At 37.3% G+C, this 21,982-nt stretch overlaps 1 protein-coding gene and 1 pseudogene across 4 annotated transcripts in view; both read left to right on the top strand.

Moving 5' to 3' along the window:
- The window catches only part of GRM5 (glutamate metabotropic receptor 5), a 573,672-nt gene that overhangs the window by 444,466 nt on the left and 107,224 nt on the right, over nucleotides 1-21,982 (top strand). The window lies entirely within an intron of this gene.
- Nucleotides 12,570-13,545, top strand: LOC126934762 (40S ribosomal protein SA-like; annotated as a pseudogene).

The following is a 21,982-nucleotide window of genomic DNA, read 5'->3' as shown; positions in this document are numbered from 1 at the left end:
AAGGTGCAGGAGGAACCTCATGGAGGTGATGGATATGTTAAGTATCTTGATTTTTGTGTGGTTTCATGAGAGTATACATATGTGAAAACTTATCAAAGTGTTCAATTTCAATATGAGCAGTTTATGTCAATTGTACTTTAATAAAACTGTTCAGAAATGTTTAAGGACAAATATCTATTTGTCCTTTTATACATATATATCTATAAAACATAAAATAATCATCTGTCAGACTTATTTCTCAGGCTTCAAAGAATTCTAGCAAATAACCAAGTCCCTTATCTCTCATATATTTTGTGATTTTGATGTCTGTAACCAAATGGAAATTTACTTTACAAAAGGATGTTTTTCTCCTCCTGCTTTTAATGCCTAAGCTTGTCCCTTTTGAGACGCTCAGTGAATTATTTTCTCCCAGTCTCTCAGATGGCTCAGGTAAGCCATGCTGTGAAATGCACAGGAGTGAGAGCTTTGGAGTGATCACCTATGTTAAATTCAGCTCACCATTCACTCACTCTGTAACCAGGGACCAGTTATTTAGCCTTGCCTTCTTCATTTCCACAATTCAGACAATAATTATATTTTAGAGTCATCACGGGGATAAAATGGTATGATATAGGTAAAGATCCTATAAAAGGATCTCAAGAAATGTTACATTAAAACTTTACACTTACAATCAATTGTGCTTTAGAAAATATTTGCATTTAGGTTATCGTGGAAAAGAAATACAAAGTGTGGTATTAGTAAATATATTTCCCAATAATATCCAGGCTAGGAATGATGATTTACAGCATATTACTAGAATATAACATTTAATATAAAAACAAAAAACAGATGTTTCCTCTGCCTATTCATAACCTTATTCTTCATATTCATGTATGTGTTTTAGTGTGGTATACCTGTCTTATACAAGGTGCCATTCTCTGAGATATTATAAAAAACTAACTTTAATTTCAATTTTATGGCTGAGTGTCAAATGCTATATATGAGTTTACCCACATCACCATGACAAGTATGTGGGAAGGTTTTTGCCACAGTCCTCATGGTTGGCCTCGTGTTTTGACATTTCAGTAATTGCCAGTGTCACAACCTTTAAAAATTACAGAGAACTGACACCTAGTCCAGATGGCTGCTAAATAAAGAAGCTGCTGTCCCCACAGCTGTGACGTGGTACTGAAGACAGGAGAGCCTTCTATCAAAGATACGGTCACTGAGAAATGATGTGAAAGATCTTGACTTATAAAATATAATAACTGGCTGGGTGCAATGGCTCATGCCTATAATCCCAGCACTTTGGGAAGCCGAGGTGGGCAAATCACCTGAGATCGGGAGTTCAAGACCAACCTGACCAATATGGAGAAACCTCGTCTCTACTAAAAATACAAAATTAGCCAGTTGTGGTGGTGCATGCCCGTAATCCCAAATACTTGGGACACTGAGGCAGGAGAATGGCTTGAACCTGGGAGGCAGAGGTTGCAGAGAGCCAAGATCAAGCCATTGCACTCCAGCCTGGGCAACAAGAGTGAAACTCCATCACAATATATGTGTGTGTGTGTGTGTGTGTGTGTGTGTGTGTGTGTGTGTGTGTGTATTACATTAGTAAATTATTATTAAGCCCTTTGCAATACTGGGCAACCCTGGAGTGGAATACAAGGAAAATATATGATCTAGTACTTAACTTCAGGGTCTCTACATTCTGCTAAGGAATAAAAGATATACTAAAAGATTAAAACTAGAAGAGTCATTTTCCCTTCAGCAAATACTTATTGAATAACTACTATATATCATTAGGCATTTTAGATACTAGAGTTACAGAAGTAAACAAAACAGACAAAAAGTCTTGCCTTTGTGGAACATACATTCCTGTTAGGGGAGATAGAGTAAAACAAAATGATAAGTGAAACATATATTGTATTAGATGGTGATAATTGCTAGAAGAAAAATAAAGCAGGAAAATAGGATTTAGAGTGTTGGGGAGGGTGCACCTTACTGAATTTTGTATAAAACCCAGAAAGTGAGGAAGGAGTGACCCAAGTTGTTAAGGGAGATGATGATTTCAGGAGAAGGAAATTACATGAATAAAGCCTGGAGAGGTGTGGGAACTGTCATAGGTAAGGAAACAGATGGGAGACCAATGTGGCTGGAGCAAAGTAAGTTGGGGAAACAAGTAGAAGATGATGTCAAAGAGGTCACAGAAGGTGAGATCTTGGAAAGCTGTGTGGGCCACTGTGCTGACTTTGGCTTTTATTCAACTGAGACATGAAGCCACTAGAGGACTTAGACAAAGACAGGACTTGAACTAGCCTTTTTTGTAACAGATAACGTTGACTGCCACAGAGCTTTAAACAGATTGTCTGGTTATCAAGCATCACGGGAATGTGTAACTCAAAGAGTAAGTCATGCAAGTCTGTGGATAGGAGAAATCAATTCAGGTCAGAGTATCCAAGGGCAATTGGAGGAGACAGCATGGGGATACTGTGGGTAAGTGGGGTGGTATGGGTAAGTGGCCAAGTAGACAGAATAGCCTGAGGAAATAGGGAAGTGTAGCTGGAGTAGAAGAGTCCATCATGAAGATGTTCTCTATTTGTCCATCCTCAATAAAGAAGGCATTCTAATTCACAAAACCCTCTACCTCTGGAGGGGGTCTCAGAATTTGCCTGCCATGTTCACAGACAGAAATGGATTAGGAAGATTAAAGCAGAAAAGACACTATACATAAGCAGAGATAAGGTGGGAGAGGTAAGGTGCAGTCAGACTATAGATATGTTTGATGCATAGCTGACATATTTGAGTTTGAGAATGAATAGCAATGCAAAGTTGTTGGGTATTACTGAGCATAGCCCTGCCATGGAATTCTACTAAAGAAGGTCTGGTCATTTGAAGGAATTTTATGTTAAAAGAATTTTGACACTACCAATAGACCCAGTACAAATGCGTTTTCAGGGTCCTTCTTCCAGAATAATAACCATCAGATCCAGATATCAAATTCCTTCAGGTGCTGGAGCTTTGGTATGGCAAAGATAGGCTAGATGTTCAGCAAATCCATTTCCTTTTCCTGAGCACATAGGAAAGCACCATTTGCAAACCTACTTTGCAGTACCTGACTATAATTGGTCGACAGAATATGAGCTAAAGTGATGTGTGCTACTTAAAGGCCTGCGTTCTAAAAATACACAAAAGATCCTGGTCTCAATCTCCCTCCTACATTCATGTGACTAGAAAAAAAGGGATCCAAAGTTGGCAAAATCATGCGTTAGAAAGAGCTTGGCTCCCTGAGTCACTTAGAAGAGTCAGGAGCACTTCACAATCTATATTAGATTGTGATATAAGCAAAAAATAAACTTTTATTGTATTAAGCTACTGGTTACTTGAGTCTATTGTCATAGCAACTATTGTTAATTATCATGACTTGATATACCTTTCTCCTGCTCCTGATGGACAGCAGCAGGCCTTTGTCATGATATGTAAATGCCAGTCTACACCAAAGTGACTACAAGAATTAAAGGATCCAACTGTTACCATAGTGATTCCCACTGACCCTGCAAATTCAATTTATTTTGGAATAGATCCAGGATATTTGAGCTGTTGCTTGCAAAACATTTTACTGATCAGCTCAAGGGTTCATGACTATCAGAGCAGACATTAAATATAACCTAAATGGCACATGATTTCTTTTCAATGAAGTATTGATACAAATTCAAGGCATGAATTAAATTTCTTTCATATATTCTTTATCAAATTATCACTTTTTAACATCCATTAAGCATGATCCTGAACTAGTTTTAAGAGTTACAAGAGAAGAGGCCAAGAATAGTTAGTGGTTAATCTCTTCCATCTTATAATTTATCTGGGAATACCTTCAATACAAGATTATACATAATAAGTAGAAAATAGTTGAAATGTGACTTAATGTGGTTCTAGGCGTTAGAGAAGTAGAGAATTCATGCATCTGGGGAAATCAAGGATTAATGACATAGCTAGTCTTTGAATTGAATCCTGAAGTTTGGTTGGGCTGTGAGACAGGGAGTTGGAGGCAGAGTATTTCAAGCTCAAACAGCTTGGCAAACTGAATAATGGAGTTGAGAAAATACATATCCTACTCAGTGTCACAGATTATAACAAATAAGACTGAGAATTTAAGTTTGAAAAGATTTTTTTAAATCATGCATGTCGAACCATGATTTGAGGAATTTTCTTCTATATCTTAATTGTTGAAGATTTTTGAAGAAAATGATGTAATCAAAAGCCACATTTAAAAAGATTAATCTGACAGTATAATTCAGAGTTTGTTGGGTGAGGGAGAGATTACCTTTATTTTATTAAGCTAATGGGAATTTGAGGGTGTCATAGAAGTTATTGTTAGGTGACAGAAGAATGAGGTAAACTTAGTGATCCTCTGCAGGGTTGAAGGAAAGGGAGAAGGCAAGGGTGACATAAAGGATTCAATTTTAGGTGATTGAGAAAATTTTGTAAATAGAGAAATAGGGAAAGGGGCAAGATTGCGGTAGAGAAGGTGAGTTCTGCTTAAAATATTTCAAATTTGAAGTGTACACATGTTGCTGTTGTACAGGCAATTAGGAGGAGTATGACTGACATCTTAATGACATGCAGTGGTAATGAAGAATCCCTGGTGCAAAATTACTAAGAGTGAATAGAAGGCTAGAAACTGTCCCTAATGTGCATCTTTCAGATAGTAATTACAGGAAGAGCTGGGTCCATCAGACCCAAAAAATGTTCCACAAAGAAATGTAAGGTAAACTCATGTATCTCGTATTCATAAATGTGATAATGTGATTAAATTGATTGATTTGTGAATGCTGGATTTATGGAAATGAAAAGTTATGCACATTGAAGACATCACAGTAAAGTGGTTTTGCACAAGCTTTGGCATTTGACAGGCTAGATTTATATCCTGGCTCTGCCACTTAATAGCTCTATGACACTGGACAAATTGCTTAAACTCTCTTTCTTCACTTTCTTCAGTTGTAAATTTAGGATAATATTAAATGCCTAGCAGATAGAAATCTTATGAAAAGAACATGGAATAGTACCTATGAAGCATTTAACATAGTGTTAAGTCAGCTTGGGCTGCCATAAGAAAATAACATAGACACAGTGGTTTAAACAACATTTTATTTTTCACAGGGCTGGAGGCTGGAAGCCTGAGATCAGGATGTGAATATAGTTGGATTCTGGTGAGGTCTTATTTGCCGACTTACAGATAGCCTACTTCTTGCTATGTGCACACTTGGCAGAAAGGGAGAGAAATTCAAGGCATGAATCAAATTTTTTTCATGTCTTCTTTATCAAGTCACTGGTATCTCTTCTTTTAAGGACATTAACCCTGTCATGAACAGGCTACCCTCATTATCTCATCTAAACCTAATTACTTCCCAAAACCTCATCTCCAAATACCATCACACTTGGAATTAGAGTTTCTTCAACATATTGGGGGTATTTGAGGGGACATAATTTAGTCCATAATACATAGTCTCTGTCATTTAGTAAAACTCAATAAATTACAACATTATTAGGCATATTTCTTCTGCACTTTTTTCTAGCAATTTCACAGAGCCAAGAATAAAAGAATGTAAATCTAAGAAAGAATTCAACCAAAAATTACATTGTATGGAGAAATGAAACTCAAATAAATGGAAGTCAGAAATCTCTATGAGTCACAGTGGAGAGGTTTGTGCATTTATAAACTAAGTGCAAACTCTTATTGCCAGAAGGTTTCCGATTAGACTGCTTTATATATTCTGCTTTAATTGGCATGTTTTACATCTGTGAAATTCTAGCAAAATATAAAAGCAACATTTAAGAATGTTTTATGATCTAAAACCTCTTATCTATACTATAGCTATGTAATCCATGGCATTATACAAAGCTGTGTTTAGCAGTAGTGCTTCTCTGCCATTTTCTGTCTCTGTGACCTTAGGCAAGTTGTTAAATCTCTCTATATTTGGTGTAACCTGTAAAGGCTGCTCTCAATTTACAAAATTGTTGGAAGAATTGTCCAAGAAGCATGTCTGTGAAAGTTTAGTGTGAGGTAATCTGGTAAAAATAAAATAAAATAAAATAAAATAAGCTAGTCATTTAAAACGTGCTCTGTATATGTGACATTTCTTAGAGCTCACTGCCTGTTACCTCTGAATTCTACCTGGAATTTTTGTGTTTTGCCTAGACTATGGCACAGGAGAAATCATCATAGCTTTCTCCTTTGACCCAAGCTACAAATTCTCTCTTCTTTTCTAGAGTTTGGATTTGTGTTATTGCTCTTTGTTTGCTTGGTTTTTTGTTGTTTTTATTTTCATTTCTTTTTCAACTCTTATTTTAGAATTAGGGGTACGTGCACACATTTGTTACAAAGGTATATTACATGATGTTGAGGTTTGGGGTATGGTTAGACCCATCACCCAGGAAGTGAGCACAGTACCCAACAGGTAGTTCTTCAGCCCTTGCCCCCCTCCCTCTCTCTCCAATTAAACATTCCCTCTAGGTTACAGCATCTTAAGAGTAAATTGCATGGCCTTTTCAGGCCCACAATTCTATACGATAATGTTGGTACGATGCTAGTGCTTAACAATTTTTAATATGAATGTCAAATTGTGACCCATGAAGAAGAAAATCCACCCAATACTTCTTTTCTAAGGACTTTTCCTTAGAAAAATTACTCTTTGTGTAACAATTTGGCTAGATTCCAGGATACTTACTGGGCCACCTGTGATAGAGTGCAGAGGTACTATGGATTCAAAGTCAGGGACACTGGTATAGCCTTTTCTCTCTTTCCTCATACACTCTTGCTATGGAAGTAAGTTGAAGTAGGGCATATTCTTATCTGGAGGCAAGCCTGGCCATTTTGTTCCCTGTTCTCTGAGTGAGGTAGAAATCCTGGCTCTCTGGATCTTTGGCACCCTTGAGTTCTTTAGCCTGTTCCCTGTAGAGCTGCCAAATCCTACTAGTGTAAGATTTGCATCTGAGGCTGAGGAATAGATCCCTTTGATATAAAATTTAGGTTTACTTCATTCCAAATGACCATGGTTTGAATAATAAAGCATTTTAATTTCACATATGAGGTACGGTCATTGTTTGGCAAGACTGTATCACATAAGTAAACCTCATGCAAAACAGTAGCTATAGTTTTATACAACTCTGTATTCCTAGATCCCCTAGCAATAACACCATCTTAGTTGTATCAATATCTTACCTCTGTTTCTAACACAGGGGAAAATTAAGTCTGAAACATAGTAAATAACTTCAAAGAGTTTTTTTTAAAATCCTGAATAACCAGGTATTATTGAATATCACATGGAAAAATTTAGAAAGCAAAACTGATGTTTTAATTGATTGTCTAAGAAGCACATAGCAAATTTTCTGCAATAAGGGTTCCCTTGATGCCTGAATTTTTAATTTTTAATTTTTATTCTTTACAGTTAGGGTCTTGCTGTGTTGCCCAGGCTGAAATGCAGTGGTGCCATCATAGCTCACTGCCACCTCAAACTGCTGGGCTCAAGAGATCCTCCCATCTTAGTCCCCCAAAGCACTGGGATTAGAGGCATAAGAAACCATACCCAGCCTGAAATTTTTAGTTTCTTATTTCAGTTTCCCTCTTGTCATTGTTCCTTCCTCCCATGTTTCTCATTCTCTTTGGAGTACGTACATAAGTACGTCCATAAGGCATGGCCCAGGGTTTTCTCTTATCCTCTCAGGCAATATTTAATTAAGCTTATTCAGCAGACAAGAGAGGGAAGAAAATTCATCTGGTGATTCTTTCTCTATACAGAATTACTAGATTCAAATAGTCACAGATAATTGGAAGGTATTCTCCCTTGTGAAATCAGGTTCCAGGGTGCGAGGCATATGCTATTCCAGATCAGGAGAAGCCAGTAGTGAACTGAATTTGACGTTTGCATTTTCTTTCTTAAATAATTTGGCTCAGGAAAACTTTTGGTCCATGGTTTGACTTTAATATAAAGTTAAATAATTTAATTCTCTTGGACTGTAGGCCTTCATACAAGCCCATCAAACACTGAAGAGAGCCAAGCCACTCATTATTATAAAAATCAATAGTTGAATTGGAACTTAAATAATTAGTAAATATGTATCCAGTTGATTGCAGGTTGCTTTTCCAAACAACATTTTGACTCATGCCAGTGGTTTCGTTGCGATCACTAAAAACCAATTTTAGTTTGACTTTTTTAAGACAAATAAATGACATAAACAGTATTGGTTTAAAGAATATTGCCCACCCCCACCACCCGGATGTACTGGTAGCTAGAAGACCAAGTTTGGAAAGCTGGCCCAGGTCCATAGGCTTCCAGGAAGCAGGAAACCGCTTTTAGCAATTTGGCCAGAGTATGACTACATTTGCACCCTATCACGAACATGATTGCAAATAAATACTGATCATTCTTTTGCTTTACTTAGCTTTCTCCAGATTCCTGGAATACAGCTGCCAATTTACTGAGCCTGGGTTACATTCCCATTGCTTGGCAGTCAAGTAAAAGGAACACAGGGGAATAAAAGCTACTTCAGTTTCCCAAATGAAAAAATAATACAGTTTTCCATAATCTAGGTAAAATAAGAGGTCCATCAAAATTAGAAAAGCGATTTGTATTTTATGCAGCCCAATCATGAAGATTTCTATAGCTTAATTTGATAATTGAGGACAATATAAGTGGTCTCAGGCTGGGCACGGTGGCTCATGCCTGTCATGCCAGCATTTTGGGAGGCTGAGGCGGGCAGGTCACCTGAGGTCAGGAGTTCGAGACCAGACTGGTCAACATAGTGAAACCCTGTCTCTACGAAAAATATGAAAAATTAGCCAGGCATGGTGGTGGGCACCATAATCCCACCTACTCAGGAGGCTGAGGCAGGAGAATCGCTTGAACCTGGGAGGCGGAGGTTGCAGTAAGCTGAGATTGCGCCATTGCACTCCATGCTGGGTGACAAGAGCGAAACTCTGTCTTGAAAAAATAAAAAATAAGTGGTCTTATTATCATCATTATCATAATTAACACTTAACAAGCGGTTGCTTGCTAGGTTCTATTCTTATCCACACTTTCCATATACTATCTCATTTTATGCTCCCATCAAATTTTATGACACAATTACTATTAGTGTCCTTTTAACAAAAATCCAGTAATGTTTAGAGAGAGTAGATAACTTGCCCAGGATTATCTAATTAAACTAAAGAGTTTCTGCACAGCAAAAGAAACTACCATCAGAGTAAACAGGCAACCTACAGAATGGGAGAAATTTTTACAATCCACCCATCTAACAAAGGGGTAATATCCAGAATCTACAAAGAACTTAAACAAATTTACAAGAAAAAATCAAACAACCCCATCAAAAAGTGGGCAAAGGATATGAACAGACACTTCTCAAAAGAAGACATTTATGCAGCCAACAGTCACATGAAAAAATGCTCATCATCACTGGCCATCAGAGAAATGAAAATCAAAACCACAATGAGATACCATCTCACACCAGTTAGAATGGTAATCATTAAAAAGTCAGGAAAAAACAGGTGCTGGAGAGGATGTGGAGAAATAGGAATACTTTTACACTGTTGGTGACAGTGTAAACTAGTTCAACCATTGTGAAAGAGAGTGTGGCGATTCCTCAAGGATCTAGAACTAGAAATACTATTTGACCCAGCCATCCCATTACTGGGCATATACCCAAAGGATTATAAATCATGCTGCTATAAAGACACATGCATATGTATGTTTATAACATCACTATTCACAATAGCAAAGACTTGCAACCAGCCCAAATGTCCATCAATAATAGACTGGATTAAGAAAATGTGGCACATATGTATACCATGGAATACTATGCAGCCATAAAAAAGGATGAGTTCATGTCCTTTGTAGGCACATGGATGAAGCTAAAAACCATCATTCTGAGCAAACTATGACAAGGACAGAAAATCAAACACTGCATGTTCTCACTCATAGGTGGGAATTGAACAGTGAGAACACTTGGACACAGGGTGGGGAACATCACACACTGGGGTCTGTTGTGGGGTGGGGGGAGGGGGGAGGGATAGCATTAGGAGATATGCCTAATGTAAATGACGAGTTAACCAGTACAGCACAGCAACATGGCACATGTATACATATGTAACAAACCTGCACGTTGTGCACATGTACCCTAGAACTTAAAGTATAATAATAATAAATCATTAAAAGAAATTTTAAAAAAAGTAATAGATTTTCTTGAATACAAATAAATAAATAAAGCTTGCCCAGGGTTACACAACTAGTAAGTGGAAAAATAGTTTCAAACCTAGGTTATATGACTCCAAATAAGCTAAACCATATGCATATGCATGAGACTAATTCCTCTACTGCAATTTTATGGATATTAGGACACACTAGATTCTTAAGAAATATTTACTGCAATCTCTGTTAACTGGAAAACCCTGGCACACAGTTGGTGTTCAATACATACTCATTGAATAAATAAATGCATATATATCAGGTTTTGATTAAAAGATCAGATGTCAGAAGGCAGGTGTCTGCCGCCCCCACCCCTTCCTCGTAGCTCCCTCCAGCATGCAGCTCTTGAGCTATGTACTGAGCTGTGTGATCCCATAAATCAAAGGAATTCAAGTCTGGGTTATAGTGAAATAAATGTGTATTCATAATGGTAAGGTGGATAGTGTATTTAAGCAATTTCTTATCTTTGTTACTTCTTTTTAAACATGATAATAATTTAGAAAATGTTCCTTTTAGGTATACTGCAGAAGTTTAGGTATACTGCAGATGACATAGTCGAAAGAGTCAGACTGAACTGTGTTTGAAATTCTCCCCAACTATGTTTTAGTTTTATGTCATTTAACATTTTATTCTAACTCTTGGAGCTCAAATGTTGTCATCTAAGCAAGGGTAGAAAATGATGCTTAGCTTATGTGTTTGCTGTGAGGGCTACATGAGGTCATAAGTGTAAAGTACCTAAAATGTAGCACCTGTGGGATACTTTCCTCTCCTATCTCTTCTTTAGTGGCTACCTTTGAAATATTTCAGAGTAAAATGGCTTATAGAAAATAATTATTGTCATGGTTGAAAATAACATTGTGATTTTAAAGGAATATCTATACCTTACAAAATAGCCACTACACTCAGAAGAGGGAGCTTCATAAAATACTTTTTGATAAAAATGATTCAATATTAGACATTTTATACAGATCTACTTTCTACCCTAATCAAATCTTTTGTATTAGAGATGATGATTAATCTCCCACGTGTGCAATTTGTGAACTATGCGTTTTCTGGTTCAATTCTTTGTAGAAGGTTTACATACTGCAATGTAATTCGTTTTTGCAATTTTCTACTTCATTTCAATTACAGTGCTTATTATAAGAGATGGAATTCTCATTTAGCATGCTCATTATTTTTAATTAGAAATAAAATCTTAAAGGAACTTACATTTTTTGCATCTCATTGTCGGAAGCATAAACTCTAGAACACTGTGTGAATAAATAAGCACAGTAATTCTCAAATTTTCAAAGATGGAGTATGTTAATTATAGAAATATACTAATAGTGATCTTGTGTATGTAAATTGTACTAGATGTATAATAACAACAGCAAGTTTCTAATTATTTGGTACCTGTTGTGGGGTCATAACTTCCATATGTATTATCTCTAATTCTCACAACTCTATAAGAAAGTATTATTTTCCTTCTTTTCAAAGTGAGGGAGCCCTGAAAAAAGAATCATTTTCAATTCTACCTGGGAAACGCTATCAAGGATTCATCGTACAGTGACCACTAGATTGTATTTTAACGTATGACAAAAAGCTAATTGGAAAAAAATGGGAAAGCCACATCTTCAGAAACATTACAAAACACAGTTAAAATATAACTCATGGAAAAGAATGGTGGCGATGAAGATCGATAGGGCCAAGTGGGAAAAGTCTGGTCTAGGAGTTTGGTCTTAGTATAGCAAGAAGACTTTAATGCTATGGTTTTTGCCACACAATCTTTTAAATAGTATCATAACCATTAGCCCTCATGCCCCTGTGGAATTCTCCTTTCATTTACATGCCATATGGAAGTTCTGCAAAATACTGTAATGTGAATGAGAGATATGGTATCTAAAATAACAGAGTCGTCAGAGGGCTGCCAACCGGCTGTTCATGGTGAATCATTTAAATGTAAAATTTGGTGTTCTGCGCGGAGAGGTGTGTGCAATCCCTGTGGAATTTTTCAAGCTCCCTGAAGAAGCCTCTTCTTTCTGCGGCTGCTGTGTTCATTTGCATTTCAATATGAGCATTCAGAGGTCAACGGCCTGTGTTTCGGGCACAATTATAAACGGGAGATGCTGCAAATATTCGGAACTGGTGTCTCTACAGGCATGTGGATACAGCTCTGGGTTTCCAGTATTGCCATGCTGCCTGACAAAGAATAGGCAGTGTAGTGTTACGCACAGGATGAATGATTTATGTGATGTCATCAGTTACTCCAGCCCTTTCATAGAATATTTTTTCTTCCCTAGAACACTAGTCACCGCCTAAGCCCTAAATCAACAGCTAGTCATTTGTTTTATTAAACTTGATCTGCTTTCCGCGCTACCTACAGAGGGGTCCATAGGGCACTGTTCTGGATTCCCGTCGTAACTTAAAGGGAAACTTTCACGATGTCCAGAGCCCTTGATGTCCTGCAAATGAAGGAGGAGGATGTTCTTAAGTTCCTTGCGGCAGGAACCCACATAGGTGGCACTAATCTTGACTTCCAGATGGAACAGTACATCTATAAAAGTGATGGCATCTACATCATAAATCTGAAGAGGACTTGGGAGAAGCTTCTGCTGGCGGCTCGTGCCATTGTTGCCATTGAAAACCCTGCTGATGTCAGTGTTATATCCTCCAGGAAAACTGGCCAGAGGGCCGTGCTGAAGTTTGCTGCTGCCACTGGAGCCACTCCAATTGCTGGCCGCTTCACTCCTGGAACCTTCACTAACCAGATCCAGGCAGCCTTCCAGGAGCTACGGCTTCTTGTGGTTACTGACCCCAGGGCTGACCACCAGCCTCTCACGGAGGCATCTTATGTTAACCTACCTACCACTGCTCTGTGTAACACAGATTCTGTGCTATGTGGACATTGCCATCCCATGCAACAACAAGGGAGCTCACTCAGTGGGTTTGATGTAGTGGATGCTGGCTTGGGAAGTTTTGTGCATGCATGGCACCATTTCCCATGAACACCCGTGGGAGGTCATGCCTGATCTCTACTTCTACAGAGATCCTGAAGAGATTGAAAAAGAAGAGCAGGCTGCTGCTGAAAACGCAGTGACTAAGGAGGAATTTCAGGGTGAATGGACTGCTCCAGCTCCTGAGATCACTACTACTCAGCCTGAGGTTTCAGACTGGTCTGAAGGTGTGCAGGTGCCCTCTGTGCCTATTCAGCAGTTCCCTACTGAAGACTGGAGTGCTCAGCCTGCCACAGAAGATTGGTCTGCAGTTCCCATTGCTCAGGCCACTGAATGGGTAGGAGCAACAACTGAATGGTCTTAAGCTGTTCTTGCACGGGCTCTTAAGCAACATGGAAAAATGGTTGATGGAAAATAAACATCAGTTTCTATGCACCTTCATTTCTCTGTTGGGCCCACTTTCTGTTAGATTCCATATAGTAAGTCTATTCCACCTTCAACCATCATAAGTATGATCCACTGTTATATTACTGACAATGTTGAACAGTGTTCTGGGTGCTGGAAATACAATGATAAACAAGATCAATGTGTGTCTGATCCATATAGGGCTGATTTTCTACTCTGAAGTAATCTCTGAATCCCATGATATGTTTAGAGGCTTTTGCACAGAATAGGCATTTAGCAAATGCAAAATGAAGAAATGGATTGCCTAGTCTAAGCCATGGTGTTAAAAACTATGGAAGATCCAAGATAAACATGACAAATGTTAGCCTTCAGGGAGTTCCTACTCTGTGGTGGGCACAGACAAGCACATAGAAAATTCTAATGCATGGCAGAGAGTATTGTGTGTTGTAATAGAGATATAAACACATTTCTGTGGGAGCATATAATGACAAAAGATTAATTCTGGCTTGGAGGGATGTCCTGCCCTTCTGTCACAGCAGAAAAAAATATGGTATCATCCACTGTGCATAACTGAAATCCATTTGCCATATGCATAAAGAATGAGTAGATTCACAAAATAAATGAGAGTAGGGAGAATTTGATTTACTGCAGTTTTCTTTTTCATTGCAATGTTATAGTATGTTATCCAATGGTATTTTCCAGATTTTATAATCATCTTCCAAGAAAATACTTGGATCCCTTCCCTTATATCTTCCTTCCTTTTACTATCCTTCCCTTACTAATCGGTACAGAAGAAACCGTGAGGACAATCTGAAAGTATTTTAGTACCTAGAATAAGAACTAACACAAAGAATTAACTCAAGATTTTTTTAAAAAAATAAACTGCTGCTTGTTTTATTACTCTATGGTCATGAGTTAATTTGCCAAAATCATTCTTAAACAATGGTTCCTTAGCCTCACATAATGAAAATAACACTATTCAAGAAATTAGGAGGCAAGTATTCTGAGGCTAGCTTCTACTAACTAAAGGTATGACTTTAGGTAAGTCCTCTTGGTCTTATTTTCCTTATCTGTAATATTAGTTTATTGGACCAAATTAGAAGGTCACAATCTTGGATGAGACAGGGTCCAGAGCATTTGCCATGTGAGAAAATGGAGCCAGTGTTGTCACATCTTCTGATTATCAAGAGAATCCACAAAGCTAGATATTAATGTGAAATTTCCATAAAACGGCATTTAGGCCAAATAAAACATATCTAAAGGCCAAATTCAGCCCAAGGGCTTCCTTTCTTCAGCTTGTAGAATAGATGTTCTCTGAAATCTCTTGTATCTCAGATATTCTTTGATTCTGCACTGTTAAGACAGTCTGATTTTCCTTTGTTTAACAGCTACTAGGCTTCAAAGTTCTGGTTTCCCAGATGAATTAAAGAACATGTTTTGAGGCCCTATAGAGTTAAATTATAATCACAGATTGGAGAGTTGTAGTTTCTGCTAATCCTCTTGGAGGCTTCTGATTTGTTTAAACAATATGAAAATTAGGAATGAATGTTAAGTGGTCTAACTCAAGGATCTAGTTTAGAATAAAGAAAAAAAGAAGGAAGAGCAGCCCTTTCCTGCTTCCATTTCCTCTCTACATGCTGCTGTGAGGCCGATCTAGCCAGAGAGTACCTGGTAAGACTGCTTGGTACAGAACCTCATGGCTAGGTTAATCCTGGCTCACAGCAGACCCTAAAAAATAATCATTGAACGAAGTAAATACTACTGAATGAAGTCCTGTTCTTTGGTGGACTATCATGCCAACTAATTAACATACCTACCATTACTGGATAAGAAAAGAACTTTGAATAAAACAAAGCATTTTATTATGTACATTTAAGACTTTAAAGTTTGCCTAATATGATGAAACTCCTTTGGTCCCCACAAGCTTCTACCACTGAGCTCATACCTTATATGGTGAATTTTTTTTTTTTTTTTTTTGAGGACACAGATTCATCTTACTTATGTTTCTGTCAGCAGCGTCCAGCACAGTGTCTGACATGCAGTAAGTACTCAATAAATGTCTTTTTAATCAATGACTTAATCTCTGAATGAGTCAACTAATAAATTATTTAATGAGCCAGAATTTCTCTCTAGGGCCAAAGCAGCAAGAACAAAGAATTGAATATAACTCAATGAGTTCTACTAAATCATTAAAGAAAGATGGTATCAACAGTCTGAATTTAGAAATGAAGCCAGAATATTAGTAAAAGTTTCTGGGCTCTTTACATCACTCCCAAATAATTGTATACAGTTGCCATATTCTGGACAGTTGAAATATAATGTTATGAAATTTTGGGTGCTATTTAAATCTAATGGAGAATACTGTTTCTTGTTTGTTTGTTTGTTTGTTTGTTAAGTATAGGCAAACAACCTCATTAGTCTGTAAGTTCCCACTTACCTTCTTATGCTGCACCTTCAACTCTCAGTTTTCAAAGCCTTTGCAGTGCTATCAAAGTTTATCAAACATACGCCTCATCGAGTGGTCAGTCTTTAGCCCTGGGCATTGTTCCATCCCATAGTTTAGTTCTCAAAAGGTTGGTATGCTGACCAGAGTCAAATCAATGCCTGTACAACTTAGGGGGAAACTAAGAATTCATACTCAATGCTATAGAACCACTTCCTTAGCACTCTCCGCCTCCCTGCCCTTACTGTCTCCCTGTCCCACTCCAGGTTCCAGCCTCTCCCACCCACCTCCTGGTCCTCCGGCTAGAGATCTGAGACTTTAATTTTCACCTCTGCCTCTCACTTTCTGTTCCTAAGATCACCCTGCCATGGGAACCAAGTGGGGAAAGGCTAGAGAAAGGAACAAACCAACAGAGAATTTCTCCCCACACACACACACACTCTTGGGATATAGTTCCTTTGGTCACAGAGAAGGGTTTCCATCCTTAGATTTAAAAGCATCCACCAGACACTTTTGCCTTTGCCACCACCACTTGCTATCACCTTGCCAGGGTTACTTGGGGGCTTGAATAGAAGAAAACAAAAATACAACTTTCTCCACTCTCTCTGGTTTGTAGGGTGCCATTTTCTATTCCTCAGATTGGAAATAAAGAACTTTTCTTGGAGTTTTTCTGCTTGCATCTGGTGCACACTTCCATGATTTGGCTGCTTTTGAGTCTAAATCTGAAGATATTAGGGAAAAAAATCCAAGAAACTCATGCATGATTCAGTGATGTTTTGAGTTCTGTTATTTTTCCCCAATCCACTTATTACTACTTATTTTTCAGAGTTTTCAACTAGCTTCTCCAGCTCCGTCCAGGATTTTTAGCTGTATTCAGTGGGAGAATCAGAGTGTGCTTACTCCATCTTGATTGGACCAAAATTTCTCCCATGTAGTTTTATTAGATGGTAAAAATACATGAGATTGCTTGATGGGATTGTCTGGTCCACCTAACAGATCCTGCTGTAAATTGGCATTGCTATGTTTAGTTTTGTTTAAACAAGTGCTGTTCTACAAAGGAATGCTTTCTGTCTGGTAAACTGACTTGACGATCTGAGAATGAGACTTGTTATTTGATCACACTCCTTGAGGCATCCTGTCATCCCTTTGGCCTCATTCATGTACTTAACATATATTAATAGAGCCAATTGTGTGTCAGGTGCTATGCTAGGCACAAGGCTACATCTGTGAAAAACACAGAATCTTTGTCTCTAGGGAGTCCACAGTGTCCTGGAAATCAGTGACAGATCACTACCAATGTCACAAGACAGCAAAACTGAGCCTTAGATCCAGGTTAGAGATAGTTATGTAAACAGGCAATTTTTGTATTGAATGTTTAATATATGATAAAAGTCAGTACCAGTATTATAGGGAAACAGAACAGAATCATAATTACGTATTAGTGATTTCTCACTTCTCAATTAATGACACTCTAATCTGTCTACTTACTTAACTGAATACTTGGACTCATCCTTCATTATTTTTCCTAACACTCCACATCCTATCTTTTAGTACATTCTATTCTCTATGCTTTCGAAATATATTCAGAATCCTTCCCTAGACTAAGCTACCATAATCTCTTAGCATTCTGTCACAGTATTTCCTGCGTTTCCCCATTTTCCCACTCTTGTTCTATTTTCCATGCAGCAAAGTAAAAAAAAAAAAAAATTAATGAAAATCAGATAGCAATGTTTCTCTGGTTTAAAAAAAAAAAAAAAAAAAACACTCCGAAGCACTACCTCATCCAACCCCCTTCCTCTCTTGCCTCATATCCTACTTATCTTCCCCTTATTATGCTTCAGCATTTCTTTTATTCCTCAAAGAACATATTAGGCATATTTGCACTTGCTAATGCCTCTGGCAACATACTTCTCCCAGATCTTTATATTTTGAATGTGAAGAAATAAATCATATTAACAAACTTGGGTTAGGGATGAGGTAACATAAATCAATTTATTTTATCAAATGCTTTGTTAGTATAAACTTGTTTAAGTATCATCTAAATTTGCTAGATACCATTTTTAAAACCATCTTTTTCAGGCACAGAGAGGTTAACTAACTTGCTAGTAACAGTGAACAGAAGAAAATGGCAGAACTATGGTTATAACCTTCTGTCTACTTCCAGAATCTGTGCTCTTATATGCTATGCTCTGCTGTTCTTAATAGTTGAGAGGCATTCTCTACACAAAGTGCGATGTCGTCTTGCACATTCACCCCCTTCAGCCATGTGTGGAATTATGGGGGGAGTGGAGATAGATGGGGACCTAAACCTACAGAGATAAGAGGCAAGAGAATTCCCCAATTTACCAATATATTCACCACATCTATAATCTTGAGACTAATGTATTAACAAATGTCTCTTGTAAATATGGATACCAACCACCCCGTCCCCAATTTAAAAAAAAATCTAAGCTTGCCAGCTATTCACAGTAACTTTGATTTTTTTTTTTTTTTTTTTTTTTTTTTTTTAGTTTCTTAATCTATAGTGGAAATAGCCCCTAGCTCATTGAGTTTTATGAGATTAAAGCATTTTGTGAAGTCCTGATTTTGTTAGCACACATTTCAATGGAGCTCTCTCAGCTACCTGAAGAAGGTGAAAGGTCAGCCATGTGCTTCTTTCTCTGGTGGAGGAAGAAGGCTGGAAAGTAGGTGAAATGGCACAGGCAGAATTTAAACTTGGATTTCTATGAACTGAACTCCTGATGCCTCATGAATGCTAAAACTAATTATGATTTCTTTCTGCAAAATATATAAGCATCAAAATGACTTAATAAGAAATTAATTACAAAAGTTAAACTTCTATTTGTTCTCTTCTGGTATTTTGTTGGTTTTCCAATTATTGTTTTATTATTATTATTATTATTATTTTGATGGGGAGGAATCTGCAATCACTTAGGCCTTTGGGTGATTAGGAAAAAATAGTCACCAGGGACTTCTACAAGATCCTAATGCCACTCAAATAGGCCAGTTTTTTCCAGATGCTCAATAATAACAAATGATTTAACAAACTGTGAACAAACATGTGCATCCGTCAGGTTTTAAGCTCTTGCTTTGATCGGCCCCTTCTGTACATATCTGGGCCCAGGTCTTGGGCAGTGCTAGCAGGCATTATCTGAGAGAACAGACGCATGGAACTATATAGGAAAAATTCAATATTGTTACCATTTGTTTTCCCTAAGTTTATCTCTTATTTAGAATAATTTTTTAAAAGGTGATACAGGGATTTCTTCTTTCCAAAGAATAACAATATAGTATAACAAGAAAACTAGTCATGACATTAGAAGTTTCTGTCTACTTTTGAGGTTTACTCTCTGAGTGACCATAGGAAATCGACTTCATTTGTCTACAGCTCAGTTTCTTTATATATACAGTGTTGATAATTTCTGCTGTCCATGTCTATTTTGCAGTGTTGAGGCACATAACAGATAAATGCAAAATTATGCTGAAAAGTGCCAAACAAATGCAAATTGTCAATATTTTCCCCATTCAATTCAATAAACAGTATAGTAACCATGCCCTAAACACTGTGATTTAATTTACAAATTAAAAAGGCTCAGATTTGCCTTTGTGCCAGTTGCTGTCTATTGTGGACAAGGCATAAATAAAAATCAGGAAAAAAAAGCTAAACGGTGATTGCCTGAGAGTCTAATGGGTATCACATCAGGTGAGACCTTTCACTTCCTTTTATACTCTAAAGTCTTGACCAGAAATATATAGTTACTAAAGGTTATTATGATTTACATTTTGATATATTTACTACTTATGAAGCATCTTGTGCCAGGCTCTGTGTGAGATACTTATGAGTTTTCTATAACATTTAATTCTCATATCATCCTTGTAAAATGAGGGTCATCATTTAGCAGATGATTAAACTGAATGTTAAGTAACTAAGTAACCTGTCCAAGTCACAGAGCCAGGAAGACACAGAACAGGATTCAAACATAGATCTCCATACCCTGTTCATAAGAGAGAAAAACAAAAGAATGAGACTCAAACCAGCACCTTTTATAACAGTCAGAAAAACATTTACTGCTGTACTCTGATAGTGGCTGGGAGGCTGAGTTGCAGAACATGGCTTAGGGTCAAGGTAAAGCACCTATGTGTGGCCCCAGAGATTGCCACTGAATACCCAGTCTTCTGGAAATAGAATCAATTAAGTGAGTAAACTCTTCTTTACTTAGCATGTTAAATAGGGAAAGGTAGGTATAAGACTGACCTAGGAAATGAATGATTCCAACTCTGCTCCCCTAAAGTATTCCCACAATTCTATAATAAGGAATATAGAGTGTCAGAGAGAGGTCTAGAGAAAATGATCCAGAGTTCAAAGTGCAACTTAATTTTAATATCTGCAATCATGGTGGTCTTCATGAAGGAAGTGTTCTTGGATCCTTTAAAAATGGTTAGCAGCTAATAGCACAATAACAGGATCAAATTCTCACATATCAATTTATATCCTGAGTGTAAATGGGCTAATGTCCCCACTTCAAAGGCATAAAATGGCAAGTTGGATAGAGAAGCAAGACCCAACTGTCTGCTAACTTCAAGAGACCTGTCTCAAGTAAAAAAACCCACAGGCTAAAACTAAAGACATGGAGAAAGATCTATCAGGCAAATGGAAAACAAAAAACTGCAGGGGTAGCTTTTCTTGTATAAAACAGACATTAAACCAACGATAATTTTTAAAAAGACAACATACATATTGTATAATGGTAAGAGTTACAATACAAACAAGAAGACTCAACTATCCTAAATGTATATGTACCCAACATTGGAGTACCCAGATTCATAAAACAGGTTTTTAGAGATCTATGAAGAGATTTAGGAAGCTACACAATAATCTTGGGGAACTTCAACACCCGACTGACAATGTCAGATGTATCTTCAGGGCATAAAAGTAATGAAGATATGCTGGACTTAAACTCAACACTTGACCAATTGGAGCTAATTACACATCTACAGAACACTCCATCCAAAACCAACAGAATATATGTTCTTCTCATCTGCACATGGCACATAATTCTAAGATGAGCATGTGCTCAGGAATAAAGCAAGTCCAAGCAAATTCAAAGAAATTGACATCATACCCAACATACCCTTAGACCACAGCAAAATAAAAATTAAAAATCATTACTAAGAAAATCTATCAAAACCATACAGTTACATGGAAATTAAACCATATGCTCCTGAATGACTCTGGGATTAAAAAATGAAATTAAAGCAGAAATCAAAAAATTCTTTGAAACTAATGAAAACAGAGGCATAACATACCAAAATCTTTGGGACAGAGCTAAAGCATTGATAGGAGGAAAGTTTATAGCGCTAAATGCCTACATCAGAAAGTTAGAATCATCTCAAATTAACAACCTAACATCACACCTAGGAAAGGAAGAGGAACTAGAAAAACAAAAGCAAAACAACATCAAAGCTAGGAGAAGATAAGAAATAATCAAAATCAGAACTGAAATGATTGAAATTGAGATGTGAAAATCCATACAAAACATCGATGAACACAAAAGTTTGTTTTTTGAAAGATTAAACAAGATTAATAGGCTGCTAGCTGGGTTAATAAAGAAAAAAAGAGAAGATCCAAATAAACACAATTAGAAATGACAAAGGTGACATTACAACTGACCCCACGGACATACAAAATATCCTCAGAGACTATTATGAACATCACTATGCACACAAACAAGAAAACCTAGGAGAAATAGGTAAATTTCTGAAAACACCCAGACTCTCAAGATTGAACCAGGAAGAAATGAAAATTCTGAACAGATCAATAACAAATTGTGAAATTGAATCAGAAATAAAAAGCCTACCAGCCGAAAAAAGTCCTGGGCCCAATAGAATCAAAGCCAAATTCTACCAGATGTTCAAAGAAGAGCTAGTATCAGTCCTACTAAAATTATTCCAAGGAGGAGATACGCCTCCCTAACTCATTC

Source organism: Macaca thibetana, chromosome 14, assembly GCF_024542745.1.
Source record: "Macaca thibetana thibetana isolate TM-01 chromosome 14, ASM2454274v1, whole genome shotgun sequence".
NCBI lineage: Eukaryota > Metazoa > Chordata > Mammalia > Primates > Cercopithecidae > Macaca > Macaca thibetana.
Note: the sequence above shows the minus strand (reverse complement) of the source record. Positions and strands in the feature narration are given on the sequence as shown.